Raw genomic sequence first — 12,856 nt, forward strand, 5'->3', positions numbered from 1 at the left:
GATCATGTGTACAAACACATTGTGGTTTGTTAAAATGTATGTGTATATATTTAGGGAGGGTACATAGGGGACAAGAGCATGCATGTATGTGTGTGTGTGTGTGTGGAATCTGAAACCAAGCAAGGAGTGTGTAAGAGGTGTGTAAAGCTCCCCTCCTCTTACACTTCAAACAAGCTCTTTCTCTCTCCCCCTCTGAGGTTGCAGTCCTCCTGCAGTCTCTTTTCCCGCGGTGTGTGTGTATGTGTGAGAGAGGGAGGGACGGCACTTTATCGGCAAGGTTCATGTCGTGTGTGCTTGTGAGGACTCTCTCGGAAGTGTGTGTGTATGTTTTGTGTGTTTGTCGAGGGACTGACCTCAGAGCCCCCCTGTGGACGTTTCGAGAGCCGAGGGAGGCTGGCTTTTACCCAGAGACTCCTGAATGCAGATGGTGTGAGCAGTCAGGAGAAAAGTTTATGACAGCTCTGTCTCTCTCTCCTCTCCTCCGATCTGCTCACACTATTTTATGCACACAGCTGCCCCATGGAGCTCTGTAATTTTATGGATACAGCTACAGACGTTTCGCTGGGCTGTTTGTTTTTAAGGCAGTAATGAACTTGTATTGGACAGAGTCACATTCTGGATTGAATCTTGGATCTGATTGAACCCTGAACCTTTTTGAATCACATACTGAATTGTTTTGGATCATTTGGACTTTTTGGACAGCTTTTGTGTGGACAGCCCTGGATAGCAGTTTTTAAGGTAAGAATTCCTATGCTGTTTATGTTTGTGTTAATGGAATAGTTGACATCCCCCCCCCCCACCCCCCAATTGTATAACCCCCATATGTGTGTATACTGTATGTTTTGTCAGGCTGTAATGTAGAGGTCATGTTTCTTTTAATATACAGGTTTCATCATCTGTCACCGGTGCAAATCTTTATCTGTGTGTGAGTGTCATAGCCACAAAATAACATAATGAACTATAATCAGTGTGTGTGATGCAGCTGTCTATTTTACATTATCAGCTATGTAATTTGTCTCTTACTGTTGTAAACACTGATCACTGTCACTTCTTGCCATCTTAGACACCTGATAAAAACATTAACCATATACAGTACATACTGAATATTTGGGTGGATGATATGACATGTCAAGCAGTAACAGCAGTGTCATGCAGTGTGACATTGCACACTTCACCTAAAAATATTTTAAACAACATTTTCCATTTTCGAATGAATTAATACATGCAGTTTGTATGATCTCATAATAGAGAAACTATATCGCAACGTATGTTGTCATGCCACAGGACCCTATTTTATATTACTATTTATGCTGTAGATGTACAATATAAACATAACATTTGAAAGTTTATGGACATGTTATTTTCTGTTTTCTACTCATGTACTTTTAAATAAACCTCTTTCCTAAGTGCCACAGACCTCACTGTTCAACAAAGCCAAATTCACATTTCTACAGCTATTCTAGACACAATACGAGAATTTGCAGAAGTGTTTCAGTTGATTCGTCAGAGAAGTGCTAAAATAGCACAGACATTCTCCTTTTCCATTGAGGCACAGAGCAGTTGCTTTTTTAAAGAAATAGTTCACCCAAAAATGAAAATTCTATCATCATTCTAGTCGCTTAGATTTTACTCTGTTTCATGGAACACAGGACATTTTTGGCTCTTTTCTATACAATGAAAGTAGATGGTGTCTACTGTCAAGCTCCACAAAGGGCAAAAAGCACCATAAAAGTAGTCCATATGACTCATGCACTATATTACAAGTCTTCTAGAGCCATACATAAAGCTATAAAGTAAAATAATAGTGCTTTTTTGTCCTAGTTGGAGCTTGACTATCATTGGTTAACACAACACATTGTAAGATATTGTATGACATTCCTTGTATGAAAAGGTATGACTTTTATTCCCATAGAGACCAACCAATCAACTAACAGAATTTTAGTGAACATCAGTGAGCAAATTTGGTTACTCATTTCATCTTTATTTATGCAATGCAAATGACTGATCTGTCGATAACCTGTAACATGCATACCTCGGTTTAATTCTTTTCATTCAAGATTCTTTTCTTTTAAAATCATGGTTAGGTCTAGGTTTAAGGGAATAGACCTTATGGTTAGGTTTAGGTTTAGCTTTGGGGTTTGGGTTAGGGGTTTAACTTGTTTAACTACAATGTGGATGTTCAAAAACAAATTTAAAAAAATAAAAAATGGTAAGAACGCCCACAACCACCAAATGTTTCTCCTTCAGTGGTACACAACAGTAGCTACGTTTCCATCAGTGTTTTTTTTTATGGACATTTTGGGATTTCGCATAAAAACTGCTGGAGGGAAACACCAAAATGCACATAAAAAATGTATACACTCGCTTGAGGTGGATACATTTTTTATTCGATAAGAAGAAATGTGCATAAACTATGATGGAAACTATGATTTACTGAATCAACTCCAATTGAATTTGTTAGGAATAAAAGATAAGCATCAAAAAGGTCATGCGAATGAAAAACTCGTTCATTACTGGACTAACCAGCGAGCCAATCATCGCATCTGAAATGTTGCTCTGGTCATCCTGAAATAACAGTGTCTAGAAAATCCAGAGCCTACAAAGAGTTTGCAGAGCAAATAAGTCTAAAACAAACTTGAACTGAATGGAAGAGAAGGTTTATTGACACTTTTGAAAAATATCGTATAGATCTGCATGGTATAGTCATAAGGATGGATGACTGCATATAGCTCTCCCAGAAATGTGTGACGTGCTGTCACTCCCAAACATGAGACAAAGTTCTTTAGAGTGTTGTCTGCATTCTCTAAACCACCAGTATTTTATTAATAAAACACTCACAATAGCTACAATTTCTACGGAAGTGATGATTTCATCCTTTTGAACACCCTTGGAAGGAAACGTGGCTTTATTAGTACTTTTTTTTGTGTGTGTGTGTGATAATATGGTTGTGTTAAAATAGAGATGGTGTGGAAGAGAGCGATAGAGAGGGAGGTTGATGGAAATGGAGAAACTAATGAAAAGAAAAGGCAGGAATGAACAACAGTCTGTCAGCTCACTGACAATGTGTATAGGGGGTGATGAGATCTGGAACAGAAAGGAACATGCAGTTCAGAGATATTTCAGAAACAGAATGGATAATGCTGAATCCTGAGCCGTTTATAAGTAGCAAAAACAATTATGCAGAAGAAAATTATATCACTCTTGTTATTTCATGATTTCAGGAATTTTGAAAGAATTAGATGAGAAATGTTTGAGGTTATACTGCATAGAGGAGACATGTGAGATTACCAGGACCTTTTTAAAAATAAATAAATAAATAAATTCTGACAAGAAGGAAACTATACAGCAAAAATGTCCACTTGATCTCCACGTAATCTCATTGCTGTCTAAGTGAAACAATTGAGACATTAAAGAGCTCTCAGTTTAATCTCATTGCTGCCTAGGAGACACAGTTGAGATATTAAAGACATCTCCTTTTAATTGTTTCTTTCCTAGATGTAAAGCCATGACGTAGATTCAAGTCCACACCGTATTTCAATCCTTAAAACTTATATCAACAAGTTAAAGAGACAAACACACACATACAGTATATGCACAATAGTGCAGCTCTATTCTCTTAAGTAGTTCTTTAACTCTGATGGAAGAACATTATCTGACATTTAAAAAGGGGGGAATAGATTTTTGAGATGTGTTCATCTAGAGAAAATGAGATCAGAGAGAACAAGAAAGGAAGATAGAGGGAGAAAGATACATCACTGTGGCTATTTAAAGGACTGATCACCTCATTTTCCCCATCAAACCCTCAGTGACCCAGGCTGTGATTGTGTTTGTCATCTGGACTTGTCTGGTTCGGTCTGTAGAGGCAGTCACATGGTTCTGTTTATCAGCAGTCATTGAGGCACATAAAATCATCTACCTGTTTTTTTAGCACAATAAGATGATACTTGGTGTTTGTGAAGAACAGTGTGAGCCCAACTTTCTCTTCAAAGCCATTAAGAGCCCTGATGAAAAGGCAGACGGCTCAGACCAGCATTACATTTCCATGCTGGTCAAGGTTAGTTGATGCTGTGATCTGTCCTGTCTTAGTCTACAAAGTCCCCTAGCCTTGGCAAAAGGTTCTTCCCCAGTTTTGAAGGCAGTGGAAGGGTTGGAACTAAGAAAATACTCCCAACTAAACAGTCTAACATCTAAACAGTCTAACCTACAAACAGAGAGGTAGCAAAGTTGGCAGTCAGCTGGAGCTGCAGTAGATTTCCTGTCCACTGAACTGGGGTCAGTTATTCAGTCAATCAGAGCACTGATGATATGAACCTATAAAGCCATTCAGAAGAAAGACTGTGATAGCATCATCATCATCAACAGATGGCTTCCAGATTTTCTGTTTTTAATCAGATCTGTATCCTTGATTTTTTTTTTTTAAACCAAACCACGAGGTGCCTCCGAGCCTTACCAACCACTTCTGCTGAAATTTCCCCAAATGAGTCAGACAATCATATGCCTGCATATGTGGTTTTGCACAGATGTACAATCACACAAGGATTCCTCAAGTCAAGAGGAATATATGTAAATATCTAGAGAACCTTAATTGTGGCTAAAAGTTAAAGGAATATTCTGTGTTCAATACAAGTTAAGCTCAATCGACAGTATTTGTGGAATAATATTGATTATCACAAAAATTTATTTTGACTCGTCCCTCCTTTTCTTTAAAAAACAACAAAAATCTGGGTTACTATTTGGCACTTACAATGAAAGTGAATGGGTGCCAAAATTTTGAAGCTCCAAAATGCACATAAAGGGACCATAAAAGTAATCCATACGACTCCATGTGTTTAGACATGATATGATGGGTATGGGTGAGAAACAGATAAATATTTATTTAATTTGTATCATAAAATTCCTTTAACAGAAAAACTGACTCAGCAAAGTGGTGCCCACTTTTACATACAAGGTAATTTGCAATATATTAAACAGACATTTGTGTGGGCTATTTTTTGTACTGTAGTTTAATCAACCTTGTGTCATTGTATATGATTTTATTTTCTTCCATTTGTCGTTTAGGATAATTAAGTTGCTCTTTTCCATACAGTGAAAGTATGGGGATTGGGGCCGTCAAGATCCAAAAAATAACAAATCAACCACAATAGTACCATGAAAAAGTATCACTACTTGGTAAATAAAAACTTTTGTTTGAAGTAGTCAGGACTACTTTTATGATACTTAAGCTAGTTGTCCTTTTTGGAGATTGATGGCCCAGTCACCATCCACATTAAAAGTAATCCTGTCACATACAGTAGGCTTAAAATTATCATCCAAAAATGTATGTTTCTTGAAATGACTGTGCCGAAACTGTAGATGCCAATGCTACAGAAGAAAGGGGAAATTGAGCCATTTCTATTGCTGTTCTCTTCTGATATGTGCTTTCTGATATCATTGAGAGGTGAGAGGAAACACCCTTATGACATCATAATCACTTGACTCTTGTGCCACATCTGTCAGTCAAATTGCAATAACACCAATGACACCTTTCTGCAATTTTGGCATGTTCTCTCCATATCCACACAATTCTATATGTTGGAAGCAGAACTCCCCGTGTTGATTTAGCAAAGATTGGCTTTGTTTTTGCAAAGATTGGCAAAGTTTTGAGCACCTTAGATTCCACAGAGATTTCTAAAGTGTTTGCAGCCTTGATCGAGTATATAGCATTCTCTGTGATATGCAGCTGTTTTTGTTACAAATTACTAGCAGGTTTTCTGTTCTTGTAGAAGCTGTACACTGAAAATGTATATGCAAAAGTAAGTTAAAGCGAGAGTTCACCCTAAAATGATAGTTCTGTCATCATTTTCCTACCCTCATGCTGTTCCAAATCTACATGTCTTTCCTCTGAGGGTGAGTAAATGATGACAGAATTTTCATTTTTGTGTAAACTATCCATTTAAAACCAAGAGAATGCTTAGTTAAAAATCCATAAATTAACGATTCCTTAAGGAATGCTTCTGGAGTTTCTATCATCATTTGGAATCAATCCTAGAAGGATCAAATAAGATTCTACTGGATAAGCTGAAATTCCCATTTTCACTTATTTTTCCACATCCTCAAGAACCTTATTTGATTCTTATTTGATCCATTATGGATTGGTTCCAAATTATAATGGAAATTTCAGTAGCTCTTGTCTAAGGTTATTCTGCTTGAAGATTTCACAACTTAATGTACCAGAACCATGTCTTGTGGGCTTTCTGGTGTTTAGTTTCAAATTCAGAACACCATATTTTTTCTTGCCTTTTCTTTTCCGAGCTAAAATCTTGTTACATAATCTGACACATAAGGTTAAAACATGGACGAATACATAATGTTGTCTTCTCCTTTGTCACTTTGTTCCTTCATCCCTTTATAAGGTCTGTCCGTATGTCTTTTCACACACATCAATAGTCCTGGTGCTCTCTGGTGTGGCAACAGAATGTGTTTCACGGTCAATTGGGATGAGCGTGGCCACAGCAATAGCAGACAGCAGTAGCTGTCAAGTGCCGCAGATAGAAGAGACCAACAGCTGCCAAACTGAAACACAGACAGAGTGGCAGACAGACAGACAGATGGCTGGATTTACGCCTCCCACGTGCCTGTTTTAGAACTCACACATACATACATATGTGTAAACAGAGGACAGGGGTGAATATCAAGAATACATGACCACTCAAGGGAGTTACTTCCACTTAAAGGTTAAAAGCAAATTAACCAGATTAACAGCATCTTTTTATATTAATGCTCGTTTGATGATCATTAACATCAACTAACTGACTCAACTAATAGTCTAAAAGCTGATTGCAATAGATTCTGACATTAACATATTGTATGTACATAACATCTTACAGTCCTAAAATGTTAAGATAATAGCCATGTCCCAAATGATGCATTATGCACCTTGCACTTACACTATACACCATACACTCACTCAGCAATCTAGTGTATGAATTTTCAAAGTGTAGTATCGTCCCAAATGGAACACTAATTGTTTTTTACTACACAGAAGCATTCACAGTTTTTCAGCTGACGGAAGTGATGTTTCAAGTGCACACTATGTGGTACGCTAGCTGTAGCAATTTAGACAAACTTGGGGTGATGGTAAAGCAGTCAACTCACATTTGTAAGGTACTGTCTTCACAGAAGACTAGTTGCCACATTCATCATTAATTACAACTGTTTTGTCGTGCCAACATTGCGGTCAGTTAACCCCACCCCTTTCCACTACATATGGCAAGCCACAACTGTTGAGTCCATGAAGTGTCAAACATTTCACATAAAGAATTATTTCGGTTAAAGAAGTACATCATTCGGGTACTTGTAGTGCACTTCTTTTTGTTGCATTTTACAACCCCAATTGATTTGTAAATAATTTCCAATCTGTGCTATATTGAAAGCACCATAACAACACATTATTTGATGTTATACCTGGTGAATTTATTTATTTATTCATTCATTTTTTTTTTTAAATATACACTAATAACTCTTAAGCGTCTGGGCACTGAAGACACAGCAAGCGGACTTTACTCCCATTCATCCATTATGCATTATCCACTTAGAATTTTACAGGGCCTTGATTGACATGTTTTGCACTTCATAATGCACCACACATTCTCAACTGGAGACAGGTCAGGACTGCAGGCAGGCCAATCTAGCACTCGCAATCTGTTTACGCAGCCATGCACTTGTAATCCGGGCAGTATGTGGTTTGGCGTTCCCCACTCAGGGGAATCGACTCCACTCAAGAGCCTGACTTATAGTGTATTAATTACCTCAATTTTTAAACTACTACACATTTTAGAAGAGCCAAACAAATAGTAGTGGGGATTTAGATTAATCCCATGTGTACTAGTGTAAAATACTAGGGATGTTTACTCATTTATTAAATCAGTTCACCAAAAAGATACATTCAGATTCAATCACTGATTCATTCTATGATGGTTGGTGTTGTTTGATGGTATTGTGTGTATGGTTTACAGTACAATACACTTTGAAAGATGAATGTGCGTGTGTGTTTGTGTGTGTGTGTCAATAAACTTGAAATGACACCAGCACTGTGATTTTTTGCTTATTTTAAGACAGACAAGGATTCGTAACACGGAAATGTACGTAGTTAATAGGGAAATGACTTGGACTCGACTTTGATGTGATATTGGTGACTTGGACTTAAACTTGAGCAATGAGGACTTAAGAGTCGACTCAGACTCGAGATCTAATGACTTGACTACAACACTAGCAAAGGGTGCCTAGAATATACAAATCACACTTTTGTATTAGCATTTTCATCCTGTCTTTTTCAGAATTGGGGTTGTAGGTGTAAACATACTACTCGCACTAATTACACTACAAAATGATGTAGAATAGTGCAGAAGTTTGCGATTTGTGACACAGCTATTGACTTGGTAGTCTAGTAAGCTAAAACAATTCGTGTCTCATAAAAAATATTAGGTAAAAAAGTGCCATCTTAACTACTTGCAACTATTTTTTATTATAGTACAGAATAATAATATATTTATAATTAAAATTTAATTTTTGCCCGTCCATAATCTTAAAGCTAAAGTGTGTATTTTTTATTTATTTTTTTCAATGTTAAAATACTTTCTCATATCCTAGCTTAATATCCAGAGACTGCTGATGAGGGGTCAGTCAGACCGAATGCGCTATTGTGCTACACAAAAGCCATAAGCGTATTGAGGCATGTTTTTTAAAAATTGAAGTTCTTTAAACTTGACACAATGTCTAAAAAAACACCCCGTTCCTGTGCAGCACGCTGATAAAAGACGTCCATCTAGCGCATGTTAACATAGAAAAGCAACTGAAAAACAGTGTGGATGAATGCAAAAACGTGTTCAGTGTGAACTGCCCATACAACATTTGTAGGTTGAAAAATGTAAAAACTGTGGCTCTAACAAAACATTGCTGTTTCCTTTTTCGGAGTGACTATTTGCACCCCTGTGTATATAGCATCTAACATACAGAACAGCTGTTTGCACCCCAATAGCAAGGGCGTAGGTTTGGTTTGAAAAGTTGGTAGGGACATATTATCAGTCTAATATTCTAAATGTTGGGATGAAGAGAATGCAAGAAAGTCAGTCTGGTAATATAGGCATAATAACATTATTTCTTAATATAACATGTCTCATTTACTATATCTTTGCCTCACCATATAAATATTATCCAGATTTTTTTGGTTTAGAATGGACAAGTGGCTGCATGATATGGAAGCATACCTGCCAACACTCCCGATTTTATTGGGTTTCTCCCGATTTTCCACCCCACCTCCTGCTGTACTCCCGATTTAAGATTTCTCCTGATAAACTCACAATTTTCTGCATCAACACACGCTCCTGTCCCGTATCGAATCAATATGGGACACGATTTGTCCCGTAAGCTGGTCTGATGGTATTACGCAGATATCGTTCCACATTGTTTATTTAACATTGATATAAGTTGGAAATGTTTTATACGGTGGGAAAGATGTTGTCTGAAAAGTCCACACATTGTGCTGAAACGTGCTAATACAGTGGAGGGTGTGGTAAGGGACCATCTGAAAAGTCCACATATTGTGCTAAAACTGTGGATTTTTTTATTGAAAAACAGAAGATTCAATATAAATATTCAATATGATGTACAAAATTACACTGATCCAACAATGTATGAATACAATCACTGAGTCACAAAGACAAAAATACAGGTGAAGGGAAAAAAAAGTAAATAATCATAAAAAAAGAAAACCAACACACATGTATACATAAATAAGATAAAGAAGATAAATAATCAAATAAAATATTTTCTATAAGTCATGGGTCAGAAAAGTTCTCAGCATATAAGAAAGGATATACACTTTTTATTATTAATAACTCAGAAAGTATTTATTGATAAAACTGTGAAGGATGTGGTAAGGGACCATCTGAATACAGGGTCAATTTCTTGGTAATATTCATCTTCAATGTACTATTACTGACCGGTACTGTTGCTCCCTATATATATATTACACAGTCTGCATGATTTACCTACTCCCTACAGGGGAACCATCTTACCTTAGGAGGGCACTATGAGGTTTTTGGTCCAACTGTGTTTTGTCGGAATTGAGTAGAAGGAAATTTCTGGCCATCCAATCTTTGATTTCATTGATACACTCTGCTAATTTGGAGAATTGTTAAATTTCGTCATATAAAGTTGTTTATTGTTGGCATAACAGTGGAAACGTATTCCACGATTCTTGATAATATCTCCCAGGGAAAGCATATATAAGGAGAAAAGCAGAGGCCCTAAAACTGATCCCTGTGACACTCCATACTTAACTTTTGTTTGATTTGACAATTCCTCGTATACACAGACAAGATGGTAGCGGTCTTCTAAATAGGACCTAAAACAAGCTAATGCAAGTCCACAAATGCCAACATAATTCTCAAGCCTATTCAAGAGAATGTTGTGATTTATGGTGTCGAAGGCAGCACTAAGATCTTAAAGCACTAGAAAGAAATGCAGCCGTGATCAGATGATAAGAGCAAGTCATTTGTAACTCTGATAAGTGCAGTCTCTGTACTGTGATGGGGCCTAAATCCTGACTGAAACTGTTCGTATGTAATATTTCTCTGTAGAAATGAACATAGTTGGAAGGACACTACATTTTCTAGTATTTTCGACATAAACAGGAGATTTGAAATCGGCCTATAATTAGCCAATTCTCCAGGGATCAAGCTGTGGCTTCTTAAGCGGTTTGATATCTGCCATTTTAAAGTTTCTTGGGAAATGTTCTAAGGATAGTGAAGAGTTAATAATATTAAGAAGAGGTTCTGAGATTACGGGGAATATCTCTATTAAGAGCTCATTTGGTATTGGATCTAACATACACTCAGTCAAAAGTTTTGAAACGCTTGACTGAAATGTTTCTCATGATCTTAAAAATCTTTTTATCTGAAGGCATATACTTAAATGTTTGAAATTAGTTTTGTAGACAAAAATATAATTGTGCCACCACATTAATTTATTTCATTATAAAACTAAAATGTAATAAAATAAAATAAAAGTTTTTTTAAATTGATGACCAAATAATAAAGAAAAGCAGTCAATAAGTGCCCAACATAGATGGGAACCCCTTCAATACTGTTTAAAATGCATCCCAGGGTGATACCTAAAGAAGTTGGTTGAGAAAATGTCAAGAGTACATGTCTGCAAATTCTAGGCATAGGGTGACTACTTTGAAGATGCTAAAATATAACACAATTTTGATCTATTTTGGATTTTGTTTAGTCACAGTATAATTCCCATAGTTCCATTTATGTTATTTCCATAGTTTTGATGACTACTATTATTCTAAAATGTGAAGAAAAAAAATAGTTGTAAGTGTAAAAGTAAGTGTTTCAAAACTTTTGACCGGTAGTGTACATGTTGTGTAGTGGAGTTCAGTCTGGGCTACTCTCACGTGATCTTGAGGCCCCGACCGGGCTATGTGCCCAAGGTTCCCACGACCCCTTTTAGGGACCAGGTGGTGAACCTGCAAGCACTGCCCCAGGAGGAGGCAGACTCAGCCCTGATGTTGCTGTGTCCAGTGCGCACTTTATGTATCTATTTGGTTCACACGCAGAGCTTTAGAGTCTCTGAGCAGCTCTTTGTCTGCTTTGGTGGACAGCGGAAAGGAAGCGCTGTCTCCAAGCAGAGGATCGCCCACTGGCTCATTGACGCCATAAAAATGGCATATCACGCCCAGGATGTGCCACCCCCGGCAGGGCTACGAGCCCATTCTACCAGGGGTGTAGCGGCCTCCTGGGCCTTGACCAGTAGCGCCTCTCTAACAGACATTTGCAGAGCAGCTGGCTGGGCAACATCCAACACCTTTGCAAGGTTCTACAATCTCCGGGTGGAACCGGTTTCATCCCGTGTAGTGGCACGCACACGCAGGTAAGTCCGGGACAGCGGACCGGGTGTATTGCTTGCACATAGCGCCTTTCACCTTCCCTGAGCTGAAGACGTGCACTGTTGACTCCCAGTAGTGTTCACAAACTGTGTTCCATGGATGATTTCCTCTGAGCCCTGTGGCAGACGAGTTTGCGGAGAAACTCGCTGCTGGCTCAGTACACATGCTAACTAAGACCTGTACTGGGGTAGGTGCTCCACGTGTGGTGGTTCCCTGTTGGTAACCCCATGCAATGTATATCTTCCGCAAATTAGTTTCCCTGTTGGAAAAACTGCATCTTCCTTAGGCAGAGGCCCCTCTGCTCCAGTCACCATGCTTGTAGGAACTCCTCCCCCATAGGGTAAGACCTACCATGGGACTTCTCCACATGACATACTTCCGACAAAGCTCGGCAACACCATGTGACATATTTCCACTCAAAATTTCCCCCCTCTCTCTCTGGGCGGGGTGTGGTCTCCGCGGTGTCTTCCCCTTGGGAGTTACACCCCCCTGACTAGACCTGGTGGCCCCAGTCGGTTAATTCCTTTTTTTTGGGGAGAGGAAAAAAAAAAAGAGTATAAGAGGCCATGACTGGGCTAGCCTGTCTCTATCTTTTGGGCAGACGACTTGTCCCCAAAGGGCCGTTCGACACTCATAACAGTGTTGGGGGAGGATACGTGTCGGCCTGGTTCACTGGCTACGAGGCACACAGTGGTCTGCCTGTCACACACTGCCAGTTCACGTAACACAGTTCAGCCAGTTGTGGCATTTCGTATATGGACCCCTAGTGTCACTACATCAACACAACGTCGAGTGAGTGACAGATAGGGAACGTCCTGGTTACTTGCGTAACCTCCGTTCCCTGATGGAGGGAACGTGACGTTGTGTCCCTCCTGCCACAACGCTGAACTACCCGCTGAAATGGCCGGGACCTTGTCTCGG

The 12,856-nt window shown here is 38.6% G+C and overlaps 1 protein-coding gene across 1 annotated transcript in view; it reads left to right on the forward strand.

The window, feature by feature from the left end:
- The first annotated feature begins 353 nt into the window (after positions 1 to 353).
- Positions 354 to 12,856, forward strand: part of LOC127430771 (rho GTPase-activating protein 24-like) — a 165,796-nt gene continuing 153,293 nt past the window's right edge. Inside the window, exon 1 of the mRNA XM_051680820.1 lies at positions 354 to 738. The gene's annotated coding sequence lies outside the window, so the exon portion shown is untranslated. The remainder of the gene's footprint in view (positions 739 to 12,856) is intronic.

This window comes from Myxocyprinus asiaticus, chromosome 40 (genome assembly GCF_019703515.2).
Source record: "Myxocyprinus asiaticus isolate MX2 ecotype Aquarium Trade chromosome 40, UBuf_Myxa_2, whole genome shotgun sequence".
Lineage (NCBI taxonomy): Eukaryota > Metazoa > Chordata > Actinopteri > Cypriniformes > Catostomidae > Myxocyprinus > Myxocyprinus asiaticus.